We start from the raw sequence: 17,662 nt of genomic DNA, 5'->3' as shown, positions 1-17,662 counted from the left end.
ATCTGACATGCCAATTTAGAGGGAGGATTTGAGGGGTAAACACTTGACACAATTTATTTCTTTTCAAATTGCAAGACTCAGAGTCTCCCGCAGGCCCGGGGTTTGAATATTTGAAAACTACTTTGATGTCTTTCAACATCTTGACAGGCATGAGGATTCGGAACATGCCAGCAATATGTCAAACGGCATCAGTCCCTCTGTCTCCGGGAATGATGGACACTATCTTTTAGGATCAGTTCCCAAAGAGTGGCTCGCTCAAAATCAGCTAGTTTAAACAAGAATTCTTTTCCTAAGAGTTCAAAAATTCTTGGGAACTGGAAATGACACAGGTCAGCCAATCATTTCTCCACCTTCTACCTTGCTCCTCATCAACACGATTCTCTATAAAATCAGTAGCACTCATAATTAAGAGTTCCCCTCATTAAACTGTGGAGAACACATAACACAGTCATGGGTAAATATTTCTATTAAAAATGTATGTTGTATGTGCCAATTTCACTTAACTTCATAAATGTATTGTCAATTTGGTAATCCAGAATAAATCTCACTGTCAGAATTTCTCGAATCTGGAGAGAGATTTCCTTAATTCCCAGATCTGGCTCTGTCCATCCTTTGCTGTGCAATTTTGATCAAGTTATTTAACTTCTCTGTGCTTCTTTGTTTCTCATCAGTAAAATGGGGACCATGATGATACCTATATCATAGAACTGTTTGAAAATTAAGTAATTTGTGTTTAAAAGTACACAGGATGTAGTAAATACTTAATATGTGTTAATTATCATTACTACCATCTTTATAGTCATTGTAATTAACATCATTCTCCCAAAGATGGAAGTTATTTTACTCTCTCTGGTAAATTAATACTGGTTTACAGACCAGAAATGAACTTACTGCTTTTCGTTGGTCATTAAGGATTTTACCTTCTCTGAGCTGTGCTAATCCAATAGTAATTGCTTATTTTTGACACGTGAATAATGGCCGCAATGTCAAAAGAATGAACCCCAAACTCAAAGCAAGCACTCAGTGCATTTGATTTCGGTTCACCGCAACTCGTGTGGACTCAATAGTTTACCAACACTTAAGATACCACAGTGGATGCTTATCAAGTATTAATTCAATGAATGATGATTTTATGAGGAAAAAATACATATATCTTTTCCATTTCATATTACTGAGGTGCTAAGATTCACTGAACAGATGTAGACCTTATGTCTGTCTCTCTCTCTATATATGTATGTATGTATATATATTTATATATTAAACTTTTCCCTTTACAAGTGGGTCACTAGGCAGGGCCTTGAGGTTTTACATCTTATTTCCTAGAAAGCTTTCTTCACTAGGAGAAGGAGCTTCAAACTCTAATGCCAAGAAAGAACTGAATTAGATGCCCACACCCACCCCATTATACCCATACTACGTGTACCTCCAGAGCGGCAGAACTAACCAATCCCACAAAAACCTTTTCTTCTACTATCTTCTGTGACTTCTTTTCTGCTAGACTGACTCCATTAATTCGGGATGAAGAAAAGCATCGGAGGCACGAGACAATGTGATCTTGTCCGGCCCACACAACCCCTCTCCAAGGATAAGAATGCAGAGATTTGAATTAAGAGAGTATGTTGCTGTGGGGAAACCTGAGGGAAATGGATTAAAGGCTGAGGCAAAACTATGGCTGAAGGTGCAGCAAGAACCCGGTATAACTGAAGAGGAGAGGAGGAGGTCCCTGAAATGAGGTCCCAAGTACAGCCGAGGCCAGATTACACAGGATGCCAAAGGTTCTGTCAAATGTGGGCTTTACTCTGAAGAGGGTCTCCACAGGAGGAGACATTATCTTTTTTGCTATAAGATCTTTCTGGCTGTCGTGTGCAGAACAGACTGAAGTGACCCGAGAGTAGAAGATTAGAAGGCTGTGGAGGATGTTCACTCTCCTGTTTCCTTGTTTTATGGGTTTTTTAAATTATTATTATTTTAATTGAAGTATAGTTGACTTACAAGGTTGTGTTTAGCACCCATCATGTTTCCTATTCTATGTTAAAATAGCCTTGAGGTCGGGGGCAATGTCAGCTTGGTTTTTTATCCACTGAAGTACTTACTGTAGTCTCTCACTTGTCAAACTATTTCTTGAAAGAATAATAGTTATAAAAACAACTGGATTCCCATAGATTTTAGTGCATTTTAATGAGGCAATTTTAATTAATCTTATTTTTAATTATAACAATTTTTCCATCGTTTTGAATAAAAAGTCTTCCAAATTACAGATATGGTATAGTCAAAAGACTCGGCAAAGCAACATAAATTATCACCAATACATTATAGTAGGATAAAGAAGAATATTTATTAAATGGCCACTTGGTTCAGTAGAAAAATACTTTAATTATCTATGTTGGCAATCTTTCATCAGCACTATATTTACAACACACTAACAGGGTTTTGTAAAGCTTCCAATGAACTAAATTTGCATATTTGACATGCATATGCTTTGTAAAATCTGCATAGTATTGAAACCATTACATAATCTTGCTCAAAAGAGATGAGTGATAAGAAACACAAGCAACCTCTCAACTTTCTTTCTTCTGATCAAAAATGTACTTCATTCCTTTGTGAAAAGGAAGAGACCCAGCCTCATCTATCATTTCTGCATTCATATGCGTAACTCTGGCTGATCTTACCTTCTGCTTGTAAATCTCCAAGCGCGAGAAAGGGACACAACAGAAGCCTGATGATTACAGACAGTATCAGTGACCAGAAGCTGCAGACCTCACAGTGTCATGGAAGGGTGGCACATTTGAGTATTAGATGGTCCAAAGAGCCCCACAGGGAAGATGATGCAGTTTGGATTGTTCAAATTACATGAGCGTCTGCTTTCCTTGCTTCTGATTAAGTCTCAACACAACACACACATAATTGTGGACCTCTAAAATCTAGACATAAAAAAAAGAGATGAGAAATTAACCAACTGCATTTTATAATGAAAAATTCAGGGAGTTTCTCAGATCCCAGAAGTTATTTACTCTTTATCTTTCACAGCATCATAAAACTATCCATTGGTTATCTAGTGTTTGATCATTTTTTTCTCTCTTTGATGCAGTTTGGCAAAAGCAAATTTTAAAAGCTGAAGATTAATTGTGGCCTTATAGAGAAGTTCAAGGAAGTAGGGAGTTTTTCCTGGGTCTTTGAAAAGGCTAAATTCAAATAAATTTAGTGCCAATACTATCTCTCTCTCCTATATTTCTAATTTCATATTGACCCAATTACATAAATAGGAAAACCAGTGGACTTGATACTCCTCATCATTGTATTTTTTAAAATTAAACCTGAGTTGCCATAAGACAGCGATTTCCATTTTAATACTACTGGTACATATGAACTCTCCTCTGTAAACACAGTGTTTTGAGAACATTAACTGTTCTAGTTACTACTGCTGTTGTAACAAAGCACCACGAAACAATGACGTTCTTAAAAAATTAAGCTCATGGATTCTGCATATCTGTAATGTACAGAAAGTATAGCAGGAACAACCTGTATCTGTCTCGTCTCTGCAGCCTCAGTTGGAAAGGTGCAAACGCTAATGTAACTTGAACACAGGGGTCTGAAATTATGGAAAGATTTCTGATGGTGGATGCTGGCTGTTAGCTGGGACCAAAGCTGGAGCAGTCAACCAAAACATTTCCCGTGGCCTCTTCATGAAGCCTGCATTTCATCACAGCATGGTACCCTCAAGTCAGTCCTTACATCATGGCTCCAGGCTCCAAACATCAGCTTCCCATCTAACAGGTTAGAAATTGTATTGCTCTGTATGACCAGGTCTTGGGAGTCACATTGCATCATTTCTACCAAATTCACCTGGTTACAAACTAATTGTAAGCCAGTCTAGATTCAAGATGAGGGCAATTGGGGACCACTTGACAGAGAGGTAAAGTTTGAAAGAGCATATAAGGGATGGGAAATACTGTACAGCCACATTTGTGACATATAACCCATATCATCTACTTTTCCATTCCTGATGTCATCTGGAAGGTACTTAGATGACGGTCTCGCACAAGCAGGCAACCTGTGCTTATTACGTTAAAGTGAGAGTTTTTCTACTTCATTTATGGCTGAGTACTCAAATGTGGGAACTAAAAATACTTTGGACCCATACATTCTGAAGAACCTTGGGAGAATATCTACAGAAGACTTGCTAAGTAGTGAATACAAACTAGTGTTACCACTTTAAGCTCATAAACCACCTCCAAAAGGAGGACTCCAGACATTTATAAGTTTCTCAGATTAGCAGAGGAGGGCATACTAGACCTCCACACCACTGATTCCTATTTAGTCTAAGGCCCCCCTCTCTCTCTTGGACCACTTTGCAGTCTCCTAACTCATGTCCTCATGTCTCCACTTGCCTCATTCCAACCCTTCCATCACAGCATAGAGCTTATTTTTTAAGAAATATAATCAACTCTCCTGCTTACAGTCCTTCGATGGCTACCCTGTTGTAAGCCCACCTCTATCTGGGACCCACCTTTCTTTCACACTTTCACCTGCTTGCAAGTGATTTCTCAGTCTCCAGCACCATCTCTAAAACTTCCGCTAGACTTTCCATCACCCTCTGGAACAATTTTTCTTACGCCTCACAACTTTGGATGTGTTTCCCTTTCTACCCAATATCCCCCGATCTTCTCACCTTGATAGAATGGCTGATTGCTCTACCATTGCTGAGTTCCCTGTGTGCCCTGTACGTTTCTTGTCCTCACACTCATCAGACCTCACGGAAACTCCGTTTTCTATTTCTTTCTCCAGAATGAAAATGCCATGGAAATACTATGTCTACCTTGATGGCCACCTAGAACAGTGCCTAGCATGAAATGAGATCTCACTAAGTAGTTGCTGAAAGAATAAATTAAAAAACAAAAAACAATTTTCAACTTGTTTTTCAATTTCTTGATAGTGTACTGGTAGAATTTCCAACCTACGTTTCTACATCATTATATGCTTTTAGGCTTTTTCGCTCCTCTTTATAAGCTTTATATAAATAGAAAAATAAAAATAAAGTACTAAAGCAAATCCCGTTGTGTAATCAGTTGTGTAATCAGTATCAAGATAAATGTTATCACTTGCTCAGGCATATAGTTTTCTTATCCATTCTGTCCTAGAGTCTTATCAGCCCTGTGCTTTGGAAATGCTCCATCTCCATTGTACCTTTCCTTGTTTAGATTAACTTTCTGATTTCTTTTTTTGTACAATCATGTACAATCATACATTTAGGCTACTGCTTCTCTCATGCACCTACATACTTCCTGCTCCTTCTTCCCTTCCCCCACCCCCTTTCTTGATGTGCAATCATTGGAATTCTGAGTGTGAGCCTGTATGAGGATTGCAAAGGGAACAAGCTGGAACATGAAGGCAATTTTATGTTGCTCCAGGGAAAGGAAAACTAAACCTTGAAAATTTCTTAAAGCAGAAAGGTAAGTGATAGGCATACAATAGGAGTAAATATCAAACTATGCAACTCTGAATGCATGTGTGGATGGGCATTACATTCTAGAGTTTAGCAGAAAGTCGTGCTTCATTTGGTCTAGTTCATGGCATAATCCTTCAGACTCTATGATTCTATCAAAGGTGTGGGAATCACTCTAGTGGAAGGGAAGGTCAGGAAGAGCATGTGTATCTGGCACTTCACCAGGAACCTAGATTATGGCATCTGGTAGTGGAAAGGCAAGTGGGTCTTTCTATCACCTGAGGAAAACCATTTATAACCAAATAAGTGAGCACCTGCAGGTTCAGAATGCGTGAGGAAGAGACTTGACTTCATCAAATTCTTTTAAGACAGAGGTTTCATAATAAGAGCATGTCATGTGGATTCAAAGTAGAATCCTTCAGTCAAATGTTCTCCCACAATCAGAAGACAAAAAAATCTATAATAAAAGCATTACAGTACTCCATTTGAAGTAACCAAAGCACTCTCCATTTATTAAAAAGATTTCCAATTCTTAACAACACCCTTGTGTACTGTTGAGTGATTAGTTCCTTGGGGTATGGTGGGGAAGGCTAGTTGTTAATAAGATTCCATGTTAAGCTATTTGTTTACGAATTATGTGAGAAACTCTAGTTAATTCCCTTTATTTGTTTTGGACATCACAGTTAATGTATACTTGGTAAAAGAAAGTGAGGAAAATGCTTATAAAAACAATTCTTCGGTACAAATTAAAGGATTCATTACTTCATACTGTAGACACAAAAGCACTTCTAATTGAACTTTTCTATAATTCTAATCATGCATAAGCTATAGAACACAGAAATGTATGTTTTTTATACAAAGGAACAGAAAAATGGCTTTTGTTTTTGAACTTGTGGGTATTCTTCTAGGACCTTTTCTCAACACTTTTTAAAACTGTACTTACACATGTGTGCATGGAGATGATTTTTTTTTTAATTTGTAGATTTCTTAGTAACACCCCTTTCCCCAAGAGTCTGACCCAAGATGTCTAGTATACAACCTATGATCTGTGTTTTTAAAATATCTGCTGGGTGACTCTGGAAATCCTTAGGACTGATAATCACTGCTCAACAGTGTAACCTCTCTCTTTTATGCCAATCACTTCCATGGTTGTACTATCATCTCTGTGCAGACGATTTTGTTACCGACTCCATCCTTGGACTCCTTAATCAATAGAAATGGGTAAGAGGCCAGACGAGAATTTCAGGCAAGGCTTTATTGGGGATTCATGCCATAGCACCAGGGAGCAAAAACAAGGAACAGGTTCCCTTGCCTGCGCTCCAGGGTGGGCGGGCTGGCTCCTTAAAGGGGGTGAGAGTAGGGGTGGACGAGTGGGCCTGGCAGGAGGGGTTGCTTAGGTGGTCTGCCCACCCCTTGGTGGCACTGCGTGCAGGGATCACGCACACTGCCCTGCTTTTGCTCCTGGCACCTCACAAGTAGCCAACTGGTTTGCAACCTTTTTGTATCTCATTGTTCATCTTTTTCCCCACCTGAGCATGCATGCAATTATTTTTAGTCCCTTATAGTTTCTTTGTATTGAGACATTTGTCCAGGTATAAGGACTCTGGTAAAGGGTCCCAGGTCCCAGCCTATCTCAATCTCATATCTGCATTTCTAGTTTTGATTTCTCAGCAGAGACTCAGACCAGCAGTTCTAATTCCATGTTGGATTATTCCACGTGGGTGGCCTGCTGAACCCAACTTCCTATCCAACAACACATCAGTGAGGAAGCATTAAAGGGACACACAGCTAAAAGAGCAGAAGTCTGTGGTCAATGGATATTTCAATGTTGTTTCACCCTTCATTTCACATTAGTTTGTTTCATTTGTGTTTATAGCATTCTCTAAGACCTGGCTTTCATCCTGTCTTTGGTGATAACTCACACAATTTTTTTTTTCAGTCTAAAGGTGGTTTCAAGTCTTTTCATTCTATTTTGTTTATATTCATAGAGTTAGATTATTTTATTTCCCTGTATTTTCTAGGAAGGCTTTAAGTTTTGATACCGGATATTGGAAATTATGTAATTAATCAAAATACTGTTGACAAAATGTTAGAGTTTTCCAACACTGAAGAGGGCTTTTAAGTAATCATCAGTTTGTGGAAAAGATCTTAAATAAAAATCTTTGTAAAAATGTATCATTTGAGCTTCCCTCAAAATGTCACCTTGTCTATGACATTTAGACATGAATGCAGTAGATTTTCCAATGATCCTGAAAGCCAGCCTTTACAATTTCCACCCCAAGAAAGCCACAAATACCAAGGAAGGAGCTCAGTATTTTCTCTCCCAATCTGTCTAGACTGCATCATTCTTCAAGACCTCTCTCCAACACATCTTCTCATAATGTCTCACATGATTCCATAAGTCAGACATGATATTTGACCCTTTGAACCACACCACAAAGAACTTTTTTTGACACTTATTTTATGGTACTCCATTATTATCATTATGTAACATCTTGTTCTGCTGTCTTTGAGGCACTATTTCCTTCAATATTTCAAGATCTGGTTCATCTAATAGGTCCTAAGTCATATCATAGATACTCAAATACCCAAGTGACGTGATAGGTGCCCAACTACACAAGTTAACTGAGCCATTTTCACCACCAATCTGTTTCTCCAGTCTCTTCAGTTTAGAAGCACTTGGACCTTTGTCAGTTTCAGTAGCAGAATCAATCTCATTTGTGAAAAAACTAAGTGGTGAAAGCAAAGTTAGGTAAGAGAGCAGTAGTGTGGGAAATCCCTGCTGCTCCTGACCTACAGACCATGGGTCAAGACCACATTTCAGCATGCTGTCTCTTTTTCACTGCTGCCTCTGCTGTTGTCATTGCTGCACCAGGAAATCTTTAGGTCAGTTTCTGAATGCTGGTTGCTAGGGCCCTCTCAGCTGCAGAGCCGAGCTCTCAGAGACACCATTCAGTTTGCAGCAAGATCAGTCCTCATGGCAATCTCTGTCAGCCCTGATCAAGAAATGAGGTGAAACAAGTCTGAATGATAGAGAAACAGGTAGAATCGATAGCTCATTCTACAAATTTGTTTCTTTCTTATCCCTACCTCTTAATACACACTCTTCCAAATGATTCTGCTGTGGAGATGCTGCCTACACAGCAGTACTTCTCTCCTTCTTTATTTTAACTTTGGTGGTTGGAGGTATTCTTCTGGTGTAAGGTACTTAGAGAGGCATTTCAGAACAGAGAGATTATGATTACAGAATCTGGTACCAAGGACGCTAATCATAATAATAATAGCACAGGATTAAGTGATCTAAGCATTTGTGTGTGTGTGTGTGTAAATTCAGTTATCCTTACAACATCTCCATGTGCTAGATTCTAGTATTTTCTGCATTTTGCAGATGAGGAAATCAAAGCACACATTAGTTAAGGAACTTGCCCGATGTCACAAAACTACCAAATGGAAGGGCTGAGATAAAAATTGAAGCTCTCAGGCTCCCAAGTCTGTGTTCTTTAATAGTGTGTTATAATTTCTTTTATAAAAGTCTTCCCAGTAAATCTCTTTTATTTATTTTTTTGGGAAATAGGATTTACTGACAAAGAACCTATGTCACCCTTGCTATGCAGCCCAGGCCCTGGGGGCAGAAACTGTTTTTAACCATGCAGGCTAATTGTGTTTTAACAGGATGCCACAAAGGCCCGCAATAAAACCAGACTGAACGAAGGGGCTAGATCCAAGATAGAGGGGAAAGTAGGCTAAAGGTCACCCCTTTCCTCGCCTTGATTTATCTTAGTGTTTCCATACCAACCCCTGACAGCTGAAAGACACTTGCCCTGATTTATCTGTGTTTGTTTCAAAAGTACCTGGTGTTTGTCAGAGATGCTTTGCAACTATACTTTGAGAGATATATGCCTCTAGAGATAGACAGTGCTCAACATCCCTGAACCAGCTCTGACTTAACCACAGGAACATGCCTGTGCAGATGAAACCTAGAGGTGTCTGGCAGTTACCTTTGCTTCATTACTATGCTAAGATCTCCACTCAAAGGGGGGATTTGTACTATGCTAGCCACAACTTGTGCCCAGGGCAAGGGAGCCTGAGAGACTGCAGATATACCAGTTACTCCTGGAAATTTCTGCCCTCTTCCCCAGTTTCTGATGATGCATTTGCCTCCTGCTCCCTAAAAGTCCCCCACTCTCCTTCCTTCTAGGAGAAGATGCCTTTAGTGTATGAACCCTCCACTCCCATTTTCTGGCCATTAAATAGAAGCCTGACTTGCTTGCACCAAGCTCAGTTTCGTTGTTGGCAACACAAAACTGAGCAGAAGAGAACTGCCTGACCGAGCCAGGGAGGCTTCAGTTCAACCAGGACCCCAAGAGAAGGGCCTTATAGCTAATTTCTTAACAGCTAGATCTTTGCTCCACACTTCCTAGTTGCTCAGTGACTTGGAACAAGATTTGTAACCTTTCCAGTCTCATTGCCCATGCAAAATGAACACACTTCAAAGCTAGCTACCACTTCTAAACTATTACATTAGATAATTCGTATGAAAACACTCAGCCCAATTAGACAAAAATATTCAATAAAATTGAGCTTGCTTTCTTCTTTCATTTGAAAATCTTCATAAAGAAAACCTGTTTCCACTTTAAGAGTGTTTTCTAACTTTATGTTGTAAGACACATACCTATGTAAATACCTAACCTTTATACCAGATGCCTCCATGCTTAACTAATCTCCAGCCCAAGCACAACTTTCAAGTCTTTTAATCACACAATGCCTACCTTGATTCTTTTTCATAGTTTAAAGAAGTAGAAATGAAGAGTAAGTAATGAACAGAAAACTAGTCCTTTCTCCCAGCTTCCCATTCAGCTATGTCTCAAGCAGACTGTGTGAACAAGATAGCATCTAAAAAGGTCACAAAGAGTCAACAAGCCTGCACGCAGTGGGAGGTGGCAAAGAATGATTAGCTGAGATTGCTTCCCCTTTTTCCCTTTAAAATCTTTCAAGGCCAAGCAGTCTTTGGAGTTGGTTCTGGGATGTGAGTCCACCTTCTTCCCAGGTTGCCAGTCTCCTGAATAAGGCCACCTTTCCTTTTCCAGTGAACACTTGCTTCTTGAATATTGGCTTTTGAGTGGCAAGCAGCTGAACCCAAGTTCAGTAACAGTCTGGAATCGTTCGTTATTTATTTCTTTTACTCTCACATCTCATCCATTAGCAAGCTGTGCCACCTCTTCAGGAAAGTTTTCAGAAACCAAATCATTTAATTGTAACAATACTCCCAGCCCTGGGGTTCCTCCCTTCTTTTAAAATTTTCTACCTAGAATACATCATCACCTAATATGCTATATGACCAACTTACGTATTTGGTTTGTGTGCTCCATCTTCAATTCAACAAGCCCCTTCACAGTCCTAATGGAAGATAAGCTGCATGAACAATTTTGTTTTGACACTATTTGTTTTTTTTAACTGATTTTACTCTATATTCAGGCTATGGAACACTGCCTGGCACACAGGAGGTAATCAATAAATATTTGTTGAATTAACAAATTAATTAACCATGTCATTTAATTATTGAATAAGTAACAGAATAATCTTTATTTCAAATTTATGTGGATAAAGCCTGTTTTAGGATTAAAGCACAAATAAAGTACACCGAGAACTTTTCTCTCATACATTTGCAAAATTCTGCCTTTTCCTCCCCTTTAATGGCAAAATAATAATAGTATTTTCTTACTTTGGAAACAGAGTAAGAGCATGTCTCTGAGTCTTTTGCTCTTTTCTTTCATATTGAAACAACCCCACCTTGTGGAGTGAAAGGTAAACTTGCTGAAGGCTCAAATACAGTGGCAGCGTTTTTGCAACTACAGATACAAACGGCATTGTGTACCTTTGGCCCTTTGAAGTCTCCATTGATTTCTAAATGTGTCATAATTGCAGTGGGTAGAGGTGCTGGGGACACAGGCTGTTTACTGTCCCAATAGAGCCACTCCCTAAGGTGATGTTTAAACAGCAGACTTAAGTGATTTTCTTTTTTGGATTAAAATATATATAATTCCTTTGCCTCACAGTTGTGCCAGAATATTGGTATTTGTTCTATTTTGTTTCCCTAGAGGAAAACCACAGTTTCTCATAAAATGTCTGTGCTTTTTAAGAGGTGTAACTATACAATTACAGAGCAAACCCCAGACTGGTACTGCTAACCAAGATGGAAAGTTCTGGATTGACTAGGGAAATCACTGACTATATCCTGGGGCAATACGGACTAACCAGAAACTCTTACTAAGAAATAAGATTTTCTGGGTTATATTGTACCTTCAGCAGTACAAGTTCCAATTTAAGTTAAAAGTGTTCTAAGGAAATAGCCACTATTCACACAATGCTAACCACCTTGGAAGCTACTTTTTTTGATAAATGGACTATAGCAAGTAACACACTAAAACTGCAACTTTAGATTTAAATAAATAATATCCCTAAGTATTATTCACTGAAAATTATGTTTGGGTTAGAAACCATTTGCTTTATTTTTAAGAAACATAGAAATGAGAAAATTCATGCACAGAATGCTATTTTTTAAAATAATTTTTGAAGTAATAATTTTGAAATAATTCTTCCTTCAAATTTTTACATTGATATTTGCAAGTAATTTCTCATAGAAACAAATTTACTCAAAGTTCCAGTATCTTAAAAAATATATTCTAATTTTCCATGTCACTCCCGATTCATGTCATACAAAAGTAATTTTATATAGTTAAATGTTCATATGTAGTTTACATTTTGGTCTTCACCATTAACATTTATAGTAAATATGTTTGGCACTGTAAGCAGTCTTTATTTCTAAGTAATATTTCTTTACTTTAAAATATTGTATACAATAACTCCTCCATTTAAAAATCATTTCTGATTTCTTACTACCATAATAAAAGTATAAGTTATTACCATTTTTATGATTGTATTTTTCTTTATGAAAGTTATTGAATAAAACCAAAAAAAAAAAAAGAGTGGAATAAGCACACATAATATTTAAACCTAGCGTCCATGCATAAGAATGTTTCAGTTACTAGAGAGCAAGCTTTTCTCACTAATAACCCAGTCCAGTGCTTGTGGATCAAACTAAGATCATAAGGGCCATTGTAGTTGATCTAGTCTCTTCCTTCAGGATGGTAAATACAAGCAAAATCTCAAGAGTAAGGGGTCTAGCATAGATTTCCAATACTCATAAACACTAAGGTGGGTAGTTGAACAGTTAGATCCAACAGTGTATGTGAAGCATTTTGAACTATGTCTGGCACACAAGCATTCAATAAATGTTAGCTGTTATTACTACATTTCTTTAGATCTACATCTATTCAAAGGTAGAACTATTCTCTTTGGATGCCTTATTCATTTTCAAAAGTTCTATATTATTATTATCTAATTGGAGCAATAAGAGATTTTGCAAAGAACATCTCCAACAAAGGTATACATAGCTGGGGCTAGAATTTAATCATGGAAAACACTGTTCTTCTTTCCACCACAGTTGATGAAAATGTGAAATAAATTCATTATTCCTGAATTATAATAAATTCTAAATTGTAGAATCAAAAATACTACAAGTGGATTTTTACATTTCAGGTAAAATTATGAGACAATCTTACAGTCTAGAGGCCAAAAAAAAGAAAAAGAAAAAAAATTTTAATATTCGTATCAAAAGATTGCTTAAATAAACATAAATTTGAGATTACTATAATTTTGAAGGAAATGAATTACAAGGCTTTAGACATAAAATGGTATTATGGTAACCTTCAGAATCCATAACTCTCTAAACTTCATTTTATTAAACATTATTAATTCCATGGTGATGGCAGGCTCTTCCCCTGTGGTGAGTGAGCAAACAAAGATGATAAAAGTCAACCAAGAGTCCAGGAACACTGTATGAGTTCTATTAATTTACTTTCATGGTACATTTTAGTTATTTTTAAAGTTCTCTTAACATTTGACAGTAAGTACACATTACTAGACATGACTGTGAGATACCAACTGTACCATGGCTATGAATTATTTGAAGAAAAGAAGAATAAGTGGTATAAATTTTATATAAACGTAACTGATTAACAGGTTCATATCTAGTATTTCCAGGAAAGTTTAGGCCTGCAAACACAAATTATGTAATCACTAAATCAGCCCCACCCTTGCCACTCATTTCTTAGCAATCCTCCTTTCCACAGCAGTTTTTGGTGTGATTTTTAACAACTAAAATAGTGCTCTTTCATTTTCAGATTCCAATTTAAGTAGCAATGTAATCACATCAGAGATTTAATGAAAAATGTCTCTCTAATTTTCTCATACACAGCATGACTGTAACATGAGACTGCTGTGTTCTCTATGAGCTCAGAGGTCATCACAAGGCCTTCTCAAAGGCATTTCAGATGCAGACAAATAAAGCCCTTTAACATTTTCAGGCAACCTTGCTGAAAGCCAGTACAGTGTCGTACTTAAGAGTGTGAACCGTGGAGCCTGACCACAGGAGTTCTTGCCCAGTTCTATTATGATCCAGTTGTTTTTCTTCCAGCTTTATTGAGGTATAATTGACATATAAATACTGTGTGGTATAACATGATCTATATATACTGTGAAACGATTACTACACTCAAGCTAAGTAACATACCCACCACCTCACACAGCTTCCTTCTTGTGTGTGAGTGGGTGTGTGTGGTGAGAAAACTTAAGATCTCTTCCAGCAAATTTCAGTAGATTCTGGAAGTGGAGAAAGAAGCTTCAGCTCCCGAGGGGAGGAGCCGGTGAAGAACGTGTGGCCATTTGGAACCCATCCTGCTGCTGTCCAGTGACAGGTTCTATTGCCATGTCTCTTCTTGGGCACCACCTTTACGATTTTTAAATGTGGGATCACAGCTAGGGGCTTGTAGGACAACCTCATTTTCTTTGGACTCATTCTTCAACGAGTCTGACTAGAGATTGGCTTGAGACCCCTCTTCTAGGTCGGGGCCCTGGGAAAAGGCACAGGTGTCAAGCTCCTAAGCCTTGCTCTAGGCCTGAGAGAAAACTGAAGGGAGGCTCTCCTTTCCAGAGTCGAGAAACTGAGTTTTCCAAGTCTTGCGATTAACACAGGAAAGGGAAATGCATGGGAAACAGAAATATCTAAGATGGGAAATAGTCACTGCCCCTTGCTCCTCTCTCCATGGACACTGTCCAGGGAAGACAATCTCTGCCTTGCTCTGCCAGTTCCTGTATTACAAGGAACAAAAGCCTAAGTTTCATCTCCTCAAGCTGATCAATGGAGATTCAGGACAGTTCCTGTTAGTTTTATTCACGAGTGACACCACACAGGAGTAGACAAAAGGTAAAATGAAAAACAAAAGTAAAAAGAAATGGATGCAAAAAGCATTTATGTAAATAGCCCAAGAGTCATAGTAGATATGCATTTATCTAATACATTTACTTATTAATGCTGATGATTTACCTTGGTCAAGTACCACTTGAGTATCAATCCTTTCATTAGACACCAAGGAAAAGGTTGTTTGTTATCTCCTGGGATAGAGGGTCTCTTAAAAGTGTTTATTGAATGGCTGTACCTAAATTCACAATTTCTAATAGCAGATATGGAGATAAAAAATGAACTTAAGTCCACAGCGAAGATTCCACAAACAAGCCTATAAAGCATTTTACAAAGGGCAACACGAGGTGTGCACTTGAGCTATCTGTGATGAATTCCTCCTTATAATATTTTTAAAAAGGCCATCTTTGCTTTCTTGTAAAGTTTGCTTCTTTAGATTTAATTTTCAAAGGGCACTCACTCAGCATGTTGACCTTCAGTTAGGCTTCCTTTTTCCTGAACTTCTTTGCTATCAAAATTATGTCCCCAAAGCCCAGTTTTCATTTCCCCCAACCACGCAAGTTTCCCAACGCAACTGTTAAAGAGTAGATGAAATTCCTCATAAAAAAGAAGAAACATGTGTATGTGTACATGTGTATTTCTCTCACTTGAACCATTCCATAAATGAGTATCTCATGATATTCTTTCTTTGCAATATAATTTTATTACAATTTGGCAAACAACCCCCAAGACCTTCACCACGGACAAGAAAACCACTCCAGGCTTGTCAGCTCAAACTCAGTGAGACAAATGACCATTTTTAAATACCTGCAACACTTTCATGCCAAGAGAGAAATATGCCTTTCATGTCTAGTATAAATAGCACAGAAACGATGGAAAGAGTCCTTCAGGTCAGTACGAGCCAGCTCCAACACACAACTGAACCTAATCCACATCTTAAAAGTATGGCAACATACCTTCACTAGGGGAACATAAAAATTAATAATCAAAGCTTAGAGAAACTCTTTTTTTTTTGAAGAATACTCAAAATGCAACAGGCTTCATTTACTTAAAGCTCTGTGTTAGCTTTATATCAGGGTGTCAACAAATTTCTTACACTAAATTACCTAAGGCTTATACTGTGAATCTGGATGAAATTCCAAATATCCTTCTGAATTATATGTTAAAAGAAAGGAATTGAGAGTCATTTTTAATGAAAAAAAAAATCAACCTTATCTTTAAAGCTAGCGGCATAATTATTCTTCCTCTTCACTTCTCCTGTAACAGTAAGAGAAAAGTACCGATTTCAAACTTTATTTCTTTCTTCTTCCCCCATTTAGGTACCCTGTAGTGTTTCCTCTGTACCTACTGTTATTAATTTATCAGGCACTTATGATTTATCACCTGAATTAAGACATATTCTTCTAACTGGTCCTCCTACCTCCAAGCCATATTTTTTATAATCTCTACACATGTTGTAGAAAAATTTTTTTCTGGAACAAAAAAGTATCATAATGATCCTCTGCTTAAAATTCTTCACTATTTTCTCATTCCCTTCACTGCATATAAAGATTTTCTAGCCCAGAAGAGAAGAACCTCAATGATATGATCTGGGCTTCTTTGTCTCTTCCCTTATCCAAAACCAAGCTCACCACATGCTCTCTGTGGTAGGTCAACTGCCTGATATACCCAATTTCCACACCTTCTTGTACACATGCATTTGTAAATGATCTCCCACACTGACTTTGGACTTAATTAGCCATGTGACTTGTTTTGGCCAACAGGACAAAGCAAACTTGGTGCAAGTACATGCTTGAAAAAATGTTTGCATATTTCTACCTCCATCCTTGGATCCCTGGGAATATGCCCAGGTGTACTTACTGGGGGCTGAAAGACACAGACTAGGGACATTGTCCCCGACATCTTAGTCAATAACAAGGAAACCACAAAACACTCACATGTGTCCCAAGTTGAGACCAAAAGAAATGGTCAAATTATACCAATATCATTTCTAGACTCGTGAATATTAGTAAATCACTATCATTTATGGATCTGCGTAATGAAACATTATTGCAATAGGAGCTAAGTGACATAGAAATTGGCATCGGATATAGAGTGCTACCATTAAAAACCCCAATAATATGTTTCATTTGCTTTTGGGATGGGCATTGGACAAAGTAGAAAAATACTGAGAATGCTCCTGAAAATTTTGATATAGTTGCAAAACAAAACAATTGGCATAACTGTCACTTGCAATAAGTTGGAAGACATAAAATGTATCCAATAAACTTTTGGAATTGAGCAACAAGGTTTCCAGGCAGAAAGTGAAAAGAGGGATCTGGTTCTTAAGAGTTGTATATGTATATGAGACAGGAGAGCCAGTAGCTTCTGTACTGATGATAAAATGGTTTCTCAACTCCAAATTCTCCATTGGAAAAACAACTCTCAGAGTAAAATACCTGGGGACAAAAATCAAATTAAGAATGACTCACCTAACTAGTTAAACAGACTTCTTGAAGTCTTAAAGGCATTATGCTATTGTAGCCAGTGATAATCCAAAATATTACTAATAAGTCTGGGGAGTCAGGTATGTCTCAATAAAAAATTCTTGGTGTGACACTTTCAGCATGGAATAGCATTATATCTGATTCTAAAACTATATTTCAGTTCATGAGGAATCATTGCTGCTAGACTATGTTTACTCATGCAATGAACATTTCTACTGAAGCAACATTTTAAAAAAGACAGCAAAGCAAAGCAATGGAATATACAGCATCTCATTAAGTGCTATAGAAGCATTCATCCATCACTTGCTAAAGGAAAGACATTCATAGTTGGGTTGCCTTTAACAGATGTAATCAATACAATTGGTAATGAAAGTAGCAATCCAGTGGCAATATCCTGGGATGAAAACCAAGTGC

General features: G+C 37.7%; 1 long non-coding RNA gene across 1 annotated transcript in view; it reads right to left on the bottom strand.

Moving 5' to 3' along the window:
* Nucleotides 1-2,519: 2,519 nt before the first annotated feature.
* LOC140699014 (uncharacterized) overlaps nt 2,520-17,662 on the bottom strand; it is a 40,795-nt gene continuing 25,652 nt past the window's right edge. The window contains exons 3-4 of the long non-coding RNA XR_012077042.1: nt 10,791-10,840; nt 2,520-2,921 (exon numbers count right to left, since the gene is read on the bottom strand). This is a non-coding gene — a long non-coding RNA (uncharacterized lncRNA). The remainder of the gene's footprint in view (nt 2,922-10,790; nt 10,841-17,662) is intronic.

The sequence above is a fragment of the Vicugna pacos genome, chromosome 10, assembly GCF_048564905.1.
Source record: "Vicugna pacos chromosome 10, VicPac4, whole genome shotgun sequence".
Classification (NCBI taxonomy): domain Eukaryota; kingdom Metazoa; phylum Chordata; class Mammalia; order Artiodactyla; family Camelidae; genus Vicugna; species Vicugna pacos.
The sequence above is the reverse complement of the archived record's forward strand: the minus strand, read 5'-3'. Positions and strand labels throughout refer to the sequence as shown.